Below are 13449 nucleotides of genomic sequence, written 5' to 3' on the forward strand. Positions count from 1 at the left end.
TATGGCATAATAAAGTCCTATGGAGATGAGGCTACAATGCTGCCTAAGATGGTTAATGATGGGTAAATAGAACAAAATGGGAAACAAAATCGGTAATGATGTCTAGTCTGCATGCCTAAAGGTTTACAAATAAAGTCTGGATGGTTGTAGAATGGATTCATGCTTCACAGTGGGTTTGGCCTAGCTTACTTTTGAGGCTTCTTTGTGATACAATGCATCTCAGATTCACGAATACAACTGTTTTTCACATGCAACATTGTTCTAATAAATCTAATTTTCTGAAATTCCCACTCCAAAAATTTTCCCTACTGGAAGATTCTACTTCTCATTTTTCATTTTTGAAAATCTTTCTCCTAGAACTGTTGAAATCAAGTTTGCCTGGGTTGAGTCAAGCTTTTCTGCATGACTTTGCAAGTCATTCCTTTCTTGATTGAGTGGGAATCTTTCCAAAACAAAAATCAACTACTTCCACAAGCTGCAGAATAAAGATGATCAAAGGGTCACAAGACTACATATTTAAAGGTGGAAGAAACCTTAGAGGTTATGCAATCTAACTGCCCCATTCTATGAATAAGGAAATTGGGTCTCTGAAGTGAGGTGATGTATCTGGTATCATATAGGTAAGAAGTCAGTGGTAGAGTTAGGATTCAGCCCAAGTCTACTAATTCCAAATCCAGCATTCTTTCCAGATCTGAAGTAAGAGGGGGGAAAGCAAATAGGATTCAAAGGCTGGTTTGTGGAAGTAGCAGGAACAATGTGAAGAATCTGACAGAATCTCAGCTTACATTGCTAGGCCAGACAGCTAAAGATAGTCTATATTCCTGCATCAAATCCTACTCATGTTTCTTGGTTGTTGTTGTTTCATTATTTACCTAATCAAATATGGTAGCAAGGTTATCATCTCCTACATTTCTGATTTTGTCTTTCAGGTACAGCAAATTCACAGCATGAATTGATTGATGAAGTACTTAATTAAATCTTTCATTGTGCTTTTTTCAACAGAGAAAAGAAATGTGATTTTAGGCCACATTGAAAGGTCTAGTGTCCAGAATAGAGGATTAGATAAGACCACTGTTTTCTGTCCTGGTCAGAAGCCAAGTGGAATACAATTTTTAGCTGCAGGCACCATACATTAGGGAGAATAATGATAAACTGGGGCAGTGATGGGGATTAGAGATCATGTCATACAAATACAGTTTGAAGGAAATGAGGATAGTCTAGAGAAGAGGCTTCCAGTTGGTTTGGAGGTAGAGCACAAAATAGTTATCTTCAAGCATTTAATGGGCTTTCATGTAAAAGAAAGGTTAGATTTTGTTCTGCCTGGCCCCAGAGGATGGAACTAAGAGCAAAGGATGAAATTAGCAAAGAGACAAATTTATGTTTAATTTAAGAAAAACTTTCTTTTTTTTTAAAGTATAGAAAGGTCTTTAATGTGGCAAATACTCTGACCCTCCCCCTTCCCACCATTCTTCAAGAGAGGAGCTGTCCAGCCAGGGCCTGGAATTGCTAAACTCTTTAAAGAGAAGCTGAAACTCAAGTCACTCCAGTCCTGGGAACTTCCAATTGGAGCCCCCCAAAATCTCAATAAATACAGTCAAAATATAGGGGTTGTGGCTGTGTCTTTGGAGAAACTGAAGGAGGCATTGTCACCAAATACCTTCGTTCAGCTATCACATGGACACCCATAAACTCACACACACACACACACACACACACACACACAGAGGTGTGCTGCACAAACATACCACATTGCAGGAGCATCCACGCACACTCTCTGACACACGCATGTTGTGTGAACACACTCAAATGTACACACCAATGCTAACTCATCACCATCCCTAGACCTGCCCACACACTGAGGCGGAAAGGCTTGGAAGCATGTGTTCATCAAGGATCTCTCTGAGCAGACCCCCTCCCTCCCCAGGAAGGTTAAGGGGAGGCAAAGCTTGCATTGGATTGGCTGTTGACTGAGCAGGTGGCATTGCTGTTGATCTGGGCCCAGGTAGGGCAATGATCCAGTTGAAAGATGGGGTAGGCCCAGGTGTTGATGGCCAGCATGATGATCACTATGCCAATGATATTGAGAAGAAATTCTGCTTTGGCCATGTCACACACTTTGAGATGCCCAAATGAGAAGACGATGGCATTAGATGGGGTGGCCACAGGCAGCATAAAGGCCAGAGAGGATGCAACGGTACAGGGGAGCATGACATAGAGTGGGTTGAGACAGATGGCCTGGGACATGGAAGCGACGATGGGCAGAAAGAGGGTATTGGTGGCCACATTGCTGGTACATTCAGTGAAGGTAGCCACAAGGACACTAAGGATGAAGATGGCTGGAGAAGGGATGCTCTGTAGTGGTGTTAGCTTGTTCCCCAGTCACTGGGACATGATGTCTCACTGCCCCTGGCCAGAGCAAAGCCTCCACCCAGCAGGAAGACAATATTCCAGGGCATTTTCTTATTCACGATATTCCAGGTCAGGAGTGCAGGTGGGGCCTTCAACTTTCCCTCGGTGCCCTGCTGCTGGGAGCCAGGGAGCTCTGAGGGTATGATAAACAGGAGGATGCCAATGAAGAAGGCCACGGTGCCGTCTGAGACCATGCTTTCCCCATTTTCGTTAGGAGAAGCCACATTGCCCCAAAGGGGGAAGAATTCAGGCTCTCTCGTGAACCACAGGACTACTAGGAGAACGAACAGGACGGTGACAAGTTTCTCGGCAACAGTCATGGGGCCCATCTTCTTCTGTTCAGTCTGGATGACTCCGTGTGCTATTCGCTCCTCTTCTCGAGACTGCCCTCTGCAGCTAAAGTTCTTCTGCAAGTTAAATGCCAAGAACAGGAGCTGAAGGCACATCCAGGATGGTAACAGTAGCATGACCATGATGGGGAAGGCAAAACCAAACCAGGAAGCAAAGTTCACCACACTGGGGTTGTCTGGGAAGAGCGAGTTGACTTTTCCCTGTAACATCAGGTTGGGACCAGTGCCCATCAGTGTGGCTATGCCCCCAATGCTGGCAGCATAGCTGACACAAAGGCTCATGCCCTGGGAGAATTTGAGCTGCTCTCTTTCCTTCTCACAGTTATCCAGGAGCACTAGTACTGGGGCAGGGCTGCCATCCAGCCATGGAGGTTCTTTCTCAGTGATGGTGCTATCTGGTTCCTGGATCTCAAAGGAGATGTTGATGTCACCCACCTCCTCATCCTTCTGCTCTGGGGTTTTGTGAAGCTGCTCCAGGACAGCATAGACATCATCATGGCTGTGGTGGCAGTGTTGCTGATCCACATGGACAGGAATGCTGTGACGATCATGAAGCCCAGGATCAAGAATACTGGCCTCACGCCAACGATGAGGATGACATGGAGAGCAATTCGCTTATGCGGGTTCCATTGTTCAACAGCTATGGCCACCAGCAGGCCACTGATAAAGAGGATGTTGGTGTCTTTCAAGTAGGTGACAGAAACCTCTGATGCATCCATGATGGCCATCATGGGGAAGAGGATGATGGGGAAGAAGGCAGTCACAGCCAACAGCAGGGCCTCTGTGCACCACAGGAGTGCCATGAGGATGATAGTGTAGGCACATTTGGATTCCTTGTCTTTGACCAGGACGGGCAGGGGCAGTAGAAAGATTGGAAACAGGACAGACATCAGATACTTCTGAAAAGCCCATAGGAACTGCCACAATTTTACCATGGTGGTGGAGGGAGCTTGCCGGTGCTGAACAGAGGAGTCCTCCAGGCCCAGGAAGGATTATATAAAGCTGGTCAAGTGTTAACCATTGACCATGGGATATCGGGCATTATTTTTAAGAAAAAATTTCTTAAGGATTGTAGCTATCTGAAAGTAGAATGAACTGACTTCAGGGGATGGTGGGTTCTTCCTAGCTGGTTTTTCAAGAAAAGTTTGGATAAGCTCTTTTGGAGGATCTTTTTTTTTTTAAATTTTTAGTGAGGCAATTGGGGTTAAGTGACTTGCCCAGGGTCACACAGCTAGTAAGTATTAAGTGTCTGAGGCCGGATTTGAACTCAGGTACTCCTGACTCTAGGGCCAGTGTTCTATCCACTGCGCCACCTAGCTGCCCCTAGGATCTTTTTAATAAAGTATTCTTGGTCAAGTACAGCTAAGATTGGACAAACCTTGAATAACCTTCCAACTTTAATAAGATCCATGGTTGAATTCTAACTCAGTTATGACTTTGTTCATTAAACTTCCTTTACAAACATATCATGTATTCATTTGGTATTATGGACTTTTCTTTCTATGCCATATACTCCATTTGACTGTAAGCTTCATGAGAATAGGAAAACTTGTATTTAAACTTTTATCTGCCTAGTACTTAACAAAATACTCTTTATAGTCAATAGTCAGTAAATATCTATCAATCATCTACAATATGCCAGGTACAGAACTAAGCTCTGAGAATACAGAGAAAGACCCCACCCTCTATGTACCCCTCATGGACAGAGAAAGTCTATACTTTCAAAGAGCTCACAATATAATAAGCAAGACAATATGTAAACAAATATCTACAAACAAGCTATATATAGGATAAATAGAGAATTCTCAAAAGAGTAAAGGCACTAGAAAAGTGAGGGATTAGGAAAGTATTCCAGTAGAAGGAAGGATTTCAGCTGAGACTTGAAGGAAGCTAAGCAGCAGAAATGAGAAGGGAAAACTTTCCAACCTTAGGAGAAAATCAATATAAAAGTCTTGAGTTGGGAGATGAGTGTTTTATTCAAGGAACATTGAGGAGGCCAGTGTCAGGAAGGCCTAGAGTAAAATCATTCCTCTGACATGAAAAGACCATGGGTAAGTCATTTAACCTCTCAGAGGCACTGTTTCCTCTTTGTAGAATGAGAATAATACCATTTGCACTACCTATCTCACAAGCTTATGAGGATAGCCCTGGACAACCATTAAGGAGTTAGATATTAGGGAACTTTTGTTATTTCTGGATTAGGCAAAGAAAGGAAAGGGAACAAGTATTTATATACTGTCTATTATGCTTTTTATAAATAACATCTCATTTGATCCTCACAATAGTCCTGTGAGGCAGGTGCTGTTAAGTAACTTTGCATGGTACCACACAGCTAAGTCAATGTCTGAGGCAAGATTTGAATTCAGATCTTTTTGATTCTGAATCCAACACAGTGCCACCTAGTTGCCTTTGAGACTGGAAAAGTTTTGGGGGGGGCAGTCTATTTCACTTAGCCATGTTACTGATAAACAAGCATATTCAGGAAAATGGATTTGCCCACATTTAGCCATAAAAAGCAGAAACAGAAATGAGGCAGACTCTGAATCCTACAGTTCATCTGATGGCATGAATTGGAAATGTTTCCTCCCAGTGCTTCATGAAATCCTTGGCTTGGTTAAAAAAGAGTTTGGAACCAATTAGAAATTCTCAAAGAGGATGCAAATCTCTAAGTCATTCAAGAGATAGAACCAGGTCACTTGAACATACATTCCATATTCCATAAATAATATAATTTATACCTATTAAAGAAGACCCGATATTAGATGGCTGAGTGGATTTGAATTACAAGGACTTTCATCTCAAGGTCATTGGTCTGAAGTCAGTCCACTTTGGGGAAAGGCCTGTAAGTCCTCTACTCCTTGTGATCCAAAATTCATTTTTAGCAATTAGTCCATTAGATGAATCTGAAGAACCATGAAAATGTATCACAACTGTTATTTAATTAACACAGAGTAAATGCAAATTGTCCTTACTTGTGTTTGTGTTGCTCTACACTTCAAGTAGAAGACCAGCATTTTTAGTTAGTGGGGAAAAAAATCTAAAAGCTTTCCTTGGAATGGAAAATTAGTGTTTTATTTATGCTCTGTTCAACAAGGAATCTGGACATATGCCTGCTTTCCATAAAGTTTAATGGGCATTAGATGAAAGATTAAGGTGAAAACCAAGCCAGCTGGGAGCAACAGAGGTCAGGATTGGAAATCAGAAGACCTGGGTTCTTCTCACATCTGTGTCATTAACTAGCTAGGTAACCTTGAGAAAGTCACTTGAACTCTCTTTGTGCCTCACTTTCTTTATCTGTCAAATGAAGGGATTAGACTAATAGATCTCTAAGGGCTTATTCAGATCTAGTGTTTTATTTTTATTCTATGAATTAACATCAGGGGATCTTCAAAATGAAGCAAAAATATGTATTAAAGACTGAAATGTGAAAAGTCAACCATTAATAATCCTATCTAATCCAACCCAGTCCAACAACTTTCATTCAAACAAGATTTATTAATTTCCTATGAAGTCCAGTGCTCTATAGTTGGTGTTGGGAATACAAATACTCAAAAAAGCTCTTATTTTTAATAAGCTTACATTCCACCAGGGTAAAAGGTACCTACAACAGAGACACAAATAATAAATGCAAGATAAATTTGAGGACAGAAGGATTTCTAACAACTGGGCAGAGGGGGCAGTGGGAATCTGGAAGCTTATATGGTACCTCAGCTGAGTCTTCAGAGAAGAAAAGAAAATCATAGAATTATACATTTATACCTGGAAGGGACCTTACAGGCCTTCTATTCCATCACCTCTTTTAAAACTAGGGCCCAAAGGAGTTGTGATTTGCCCAAGGTCATACAGCCAGTGAGTCATAGAGGGGGGATTTGAACCTGGGACAGTGGGTAGCTTGTGTGAATGTAACATTCAGGGAATGGTTTGAGTTTGGTTGGAACAGAAAATGAGCAAAGGAAAATAATGTGAAGTAAGTGTTCAAAGTCTTCAGCTTGGTTAGCCCTTTCCAAACTTGCTAGGATGAAGAAGCTATTGTGCTCTACTCAAGATCGCATAATTAGTAAGCAGCAGAAGTAGAATTTTATGTCAGGTGTTTTGAATTTGAATCCTGTATTCTCTCCATTGCACCATTAGGTAAACATTAGGAAGAAAAATAATCAGGACTTCATGAGAAATAATATCCAAAAAAAAAAGCCAACACTAAAGCTCATGACCACATTTTCAAAACCTAACGCTGGCTGCAAGGTAAAGTAAATTAGGTTTCACCCTCCTCCTCCCCCAGGAGATCTCTAGTACTCTTAAGGGGCTTTTGAGGTATTTACGGTCTCTGCAAAAGGCTCCATACAATACTGATGGTGGACCTTTAGGTATGGGAATATGTAGGTCTCTGTCAGCTGAGTTCTATTTAGCCACTAATAGTTGGATTAACTTTTTTAAAAAATATTTGAAATAAAACAACCATTCCCATAACAGACCATGATAAAAAAATGATTGTATATGAAACTGTAAATCAACTGTGCACAACTTGCTTTTCCTTTAAAATATACAACAAAATTTTCAGAGCTGGGGTAAAATTTGGGGTGAGCAGTGTTATGGGAGAAATATCTCCTCTCTAAGTTTAAATGGAAGGTAATTACTTACAAAATATATTTGTGATAACAGAAATTATGGAAGTAAAAACCTAGGTTTTAGTATTATATTTAAGCATACGTACAAGCCTCAGAGAAACAACCTGAATAATCATTTGGAGTCTAGCAAGTCTTTTTATAGGCAAAATGACATTATAGTAACAAAGAAATATATATATTTTTAAATATTGCAATCTTGTATATTTCTCTTAGGCCATAAAAGTTTAAGAAAATATAAAACAAATTCATGATAACATACTTCCTTCAACGTCATAAAAGTAGAACAAACTTAGTCATACTCTCATATAGCCCCTAAGGAAACAGACTTCATCAAATAAGCTTAATGAGCAAACTAAGTCAAGTTATAGATTAAATGACATTTAGAGAGTTGACAGGTTGATTGAGGAGGAAGATTTATATGTTGCCAAGGGGTCAGGGACAGTTGAGATTCTTCCTCTGACTTCTTACATAAGTAATGTTTAAGGCTTTAAGTAAATTTTTATATCCCATGGGACAAGTTTCAGCCAGCCAGTTCAACAACCTCTCAACTAGGAGAAACAACCCTAAACTTCCCTTAAAATTATGATCCATGAGTCAGTTGAGGTCAATATTAATAGAATACAGGCCTTTAGTCAAGTGAAAGGTGTATGAGGAATGAAAGGAAATCAAGAATCAAAATTTTCATTACAGTTGAGAAGGAAGTCCTTCCTTCTCACTGGTTCAGTACATGATGGCTAAGCCATGGCTGAACTGATCATTACCGTTAGGTCAAAGCAGGAAGGACAGAAACAAAAACACAACAAGAAAGTGGGGCAAAAAAAAGAAAAAGAAATAACTGGTTCAGGAGCAGCTAGGTGGCACAGTGGATAAAGCACCAGCCCTGGATTCAGGAGGACCTGAGTTCAAATCCATGTCAGATGCTTGAAACTTACTAGCTGTGTGACCCTGGGCAAGTCACTTAGCCCTCATTGCCCTGCCCAAAAAAAAAAAAAAAAAGAATAACTGGTTCAGTCATACTACTTTTAAAGATGCTATCTGGTTCAGTTATAAAGTCATTCAAAGGGAGACCACAGACTACAGCCCTCCATGTTAGTAAATCTGCATTTGCCCAAAGTCCAGGTTACTAATATAAAATCTCAAAGTCTGGGTAATAAAACAGAGTGATCTAGAGATGCTAACATAAGTCAGAAACTTGTACTTCATAAGTATTACTGAGAATTGGTGAAATGAGATGTATATGTAACCCTTGGCTACAAACTTTACATCCCTATTTGATCTTCCCAGTGTATCATTTTTCTCAGGTACTTCCTTTTTCTCAAAATCCTACCCTGTTTCCCCATTGTCTACAGAAGAAAGTATAAAAAACTGAACCTTGAATTCAAGGACCACCAAATTTTGGTCCCAACTTTATATCATGCTATTCTTCTTCAAGTGATTTACATTCTAGGAGAACTTGACTAATTCCTATGCTCGTGTTCATTCTATCTAATCTTATCTCTGAGCTTTTGATGATACTGTCTACTATTCAGTTGATTTGGCAGTTATCCATTAGGTGCCTATAATATTCACAGCACTGTGCTATGTGCTACAGATATAAAAACAAACACAAAATAGCCCCTGCCCTCAAGGAACTTATTCTCAACAGCCATCCCTAAAGTCTTTTCCTTTTTGAGAGACAATTCCTCCTTGAAACATTCCCTTATAACCCTCCTCTCCCCATAGCTGACAATGATCTCTTTGCCCTTAAATGTTTTTAACACTTTTCTTAGACCTCCCCTGTGTACTTAAATCATTTCCCCTTGTTTAATAGTTATTTATGTGTAGTAAGTATCCCACTCAGCTGTGGAATTACACATTATTTGAGTTCATCATAGGGAAGAAATATGATTCAAGCTCCCACCATAAATCAAATAACAAAGTACTTAACTAGAGCAGAATAACAAGTAAACAACAGGAAAAAATTATGTATTAGGATCATACTCAATCCCAATACACAAATGTGCATAATCTCCTACAGACTCATACTCCAGTAGAGAACGGAGAAAATTATTTAAAAATTTAAAATAAAGTTTTTATAAGTGATAACAAGTAATTACTTCAGGGACATCTGCCTTAGGTCATTACTGAACTTCATGGCTCCATCTCCTGGCAACGGGCTGGGCCTTGATGCTTCTGGAGTCTACATTTCCTGTTGCTCCTTGGCATGGTTAAAGGGAAAGGATGCCCTGTCCTCCCTCTCCCCCCCCCCTCTGTACCTTCATTTGCCATATCAAGGATCTCTGTGCTCTGCTATTTCCCTCTGCTTCTAAATGTAGCATGCATTGGTTTTCTGGTATGTTGCTTACTTACTATCCTCACTTCTCTTATAACTAGGCAGCAAAGTGGATGGAGCACTGGGCTTGGAATCAAGAAGACTTGAGTTGAAATTCAGCCTCATTCATTTGTGTGACCCTGAACAAGTCATTGAATCTCTTCTGCCTTAGTTTCTTCAATCATAAAATGGGGATAATAATAGCACCTATTTAACAGGGTCCTTATGTGGATCAAAAGTGATAATATAAGGCACAGGCACAGTAGGAACTTAATAAATGCATGTTCCCTCCCTCTCCCTCCTTATTCTGTTAAACATGAACAATGCTATTTCAGGAAAGTGGCATTCCTTTAGAGCGAAACAGACTGGGACAATATATGTATGGGCTATTTAACATAATCTCAGCTCAACTATTAGATGCTTAGCTCCACCTTGACTGGTGCACAAAAATTTTAATAAGCTACTCTAAGATATTTTTCTTCACTCCTCCAAAGGGAAGAATCTTAGTCTAAGGGTTAATGGAAATGAGGATTATAGGAGCATAAATTTAGAGCTGAAACAAGCCTCAAAGGCTATCTAATCCAATTCCCTATTTTATAAATAAGGGAACTTTTGTTCAAAGAAGTAATGGAAACAAGGTCACAAAGCCAGAGAGTCATATAGATGAGATTTGAACTAGGGAGTGAATTCCAGGCATAAGGGATGATGTGTGAATTCACATTCAGGGAACAGTTTGATTTTTGATTGAAAACACAATGAGTAACAGAAAAGAATGTGAAATCTTGAAAACTAGCTTGGGAATAGATGGTGGAAGGCTTTAAATTCCAGGCTTGGGAGTTTGTTTGTCCAAAGGCATCTTGTCCAACATAAGAGAATAAGGCAGCAGTGAGCTTCCAGCAACTGTGTATACCAGCTGCACTATATCATCATATAACTGACTGTGTTACCTACTCTCAGGTAAGTTTGTTTTGTCTTCCCAATACAATTGTGAGGTAAAAACTAATTAAGAATCAGGGGAGCAATGACAGATCTGAAACTGGCAGTGTAGAGGATGGCAGAAGGTGAAATTCCAAATGAATTTGAGGTTCTAATTTGGAGAAAGTGAATTCCTTTCATTTTTTCCTACTTCTAAGTACAATTTAAGTCTTTTTATGAGGTTAGAGATGTAATTAAATAATTACATTTACCTCTTTTCATTTTTCCTTTCAATCATGTTCATAAAACCATAGGTTTAACGTTAGAAGGCCATATATTCCAACATCCCCATTTGGTAGATACAGAAACTGAACCCCTGAGTGATTCATTCAGTAACATATCCAAGGTCACATGGGTAACAAACAGCAAAACCAAGATTCAAACTCAGGTTGTATGAGTCCAAATATAGTTCTCTTAACATTTCTCCATCCAGTGGCAAGAATCTTGACTGTGAAATTGTGTCTAGAAGCACCAATAAGCCTTATAAAAGGCATTTGACATCATAGATTGAGAGTGATAACAAATAGTTTTTGCTGATATTCCAGCTGTTTTTGGGTCATGTCCTTGAGTGTGTTATCTTTCCTTCTTTTAGAGTTTAAGGTTTGAGAAAGTCTATTAGAGAATAAAGTCCTTATCAAGGATTTCATATCTTCAAAGTACCTTTCTTATAGATCCTTAATAAATGTTTATTGAATTAAATTTGGATTTTATAGATAGATAGATAGATAGATATACATATTTATACACACAAACACATACATATACATATATATGTATAAATATATATGTGTGTGTGTATATATATATATATATATATATATATATATATATATATATATATATATATATATATATATATATATATATATATATATATATATATATATAAGGGACTTGCCCAGGGTCACACAGCTAGTGTCAAGTGTCTGAGGCCAGATTTGAACTCAGGTCCTCCTGAATCCAGGGCTGGTGCTTGATCCACTGAGCCACCTAGCTGCCCCTTGTATGCTATATTTTTGATATTTTAAAATAAATATTGTATTTTTATCTTACTTTTATGTATTTATGCTTTGCCTCTCATGAAATTCAATTCAATTGAATTCAGAACACATTCTATGAAACACTGACTAGGACACTATTGATTATAAGTTACTTAAGTTTCTTCCTTTTAATGTATTATGAGCTACATGTTGGTGTTATCCTTATTATATGGCACCTAGCCCAGTGCCTTTACACAACAGACATTTGATAAATATTTGTTGGTTGAATTAGGAAAATAAATAAAGCCCTAACTGCCAAATAATTCTGTTATTTCCTTTGCATAACAAACTCATAAAAAGCAAAGTTCTCAGAGTCCCTCAAATACTTTTTAATCAGCCATCATTTTCTTTATTCTCCTTAAAAAAATCACAGCTTGACATTTACATGACTAAAAGCTGTTTCTCAAAAAGGTTTTTTGCCCCAATTCAGTTTAAAAGGTCTTACGTGGATTTCCAGGCATTAAGGTCCTGTTACACACCTCAATAAACAGGTATCCACAGCATATATACTTTGTTGCTTTAGAGCATCCATGATTTACTCTAATGAAATACTGCGTGAAAGGGCTTTCCAACTACTGAAGCACCAAATTAATGAGAACTGTGTTATTAACAATGTAGGCATTCACTTACTGATAGGGATTTTAGCTCCTTCCCCCACCCCCCCATAAATCAAATCTATAGGACCTGCCTAATTCATTGGAGGCCTTTTTTCTTATGCTTCTAGTACCTTGGTGGTACTGTTGTTCTGCTTTGGCTATCCATATATTATCTCTTAGTATTGTTACATATGTAATAATGAGACACAGCCTCATTTTCTAGTCACAGATATCCTTAGTAATATGTTTTATGACCTTTCTCATGGTTACTGGTAATGTTACAATTATATTGTACCCTTATTGTACAGTTATATTTCTACTGACTTTTTGGCTATTTGTAATTCAAATTATTTTGATATTGTGCTGTTACATGATTTTCATCTCTAGAGAATAAACGGGAGAATAATCTAGCTCTAAACTGTGATTCTATAATCCCATAATGTTAAAGAGATGAACTCTTGAAATAGCAAATAGCTAGAAATTATTTAAAAATCCATATCGTTTCCCAAATGCAATTCATACTGTTTTCCCCAAAGAAGATAAGTTCTTTGAAGATAAGGACTATCTATCTCACTTTTATATTTGTAACCACAGTACCTAGATCAGTGCCCACTATATAGTTTGTCACACAATTTATGCTTATTGATTGAATGAATTGTATGCCAGGCTCTTTATCTATCTGTAGCATTTGCCTAAAATACATATGGTGGTGATGGGCCAACTTAGTAAGTGGCTTTCCAGCTACTGCATTTCAGGGTCTTGGTAATATTTATCTTTCATCTACTTTGTTTTCCCAGTATGGATTTTTAAACTAATCTCTTTGATGTTATTATGGATTTCATTGAAGAGAGTCAGTGCTCTTAGATTTGATGAAATTATCTAATGTAATCCATCAATAAGAGAATTTTGAGGAGCTCACCATTAATAGAAAAGTGTTCTTTTGTTTGAAGATACTATACAAAATGAAAAATAAGCCACCTTCCATAACACCATTAAGAACATCTGGAAAATATATATCCTTGTTCAACACCTTGTTTGAGGTGAGTACTTGCTAGGTCAGTGAACACAGATGACATTGTAGGCACATCAGTCACGGAAGTTTATAAGATTGTTCCATGCTTGTAAGAAACACCTTGTCTGAGA

The 13449-nt window shown here is 38.5% G+C and overlaps 1 pseudogene; it reads right to left on the reverse strand.

Annotated features, from left to right (window-relative positions):
* Positions 1 to 1929: 1929 nt before the first annotated feature.
* On the reverse strand, positions 1930 to 3694 carry LOC122727857 (annotated as a pseudogene).
* Positions 3695 to 13449: the final 9755 nt, after the last annotated feature.

Source organism: Dromiciops gliroides, chromosome 1, assembly GCF_019393635.1.
Source record: "Dromiciops gliroides isolate mDroGli1 chromosome 1, mDroGli1.pri, whole genome shotgun sequence".
Classification (NCBI taxonomy): domain Eukaryota; kingdom Metazoa; phylum Chordata; class Mammalia; order Microbiotheria; family Microbiotheriidae; genus Dromiciops; species Dromiciops gliroides.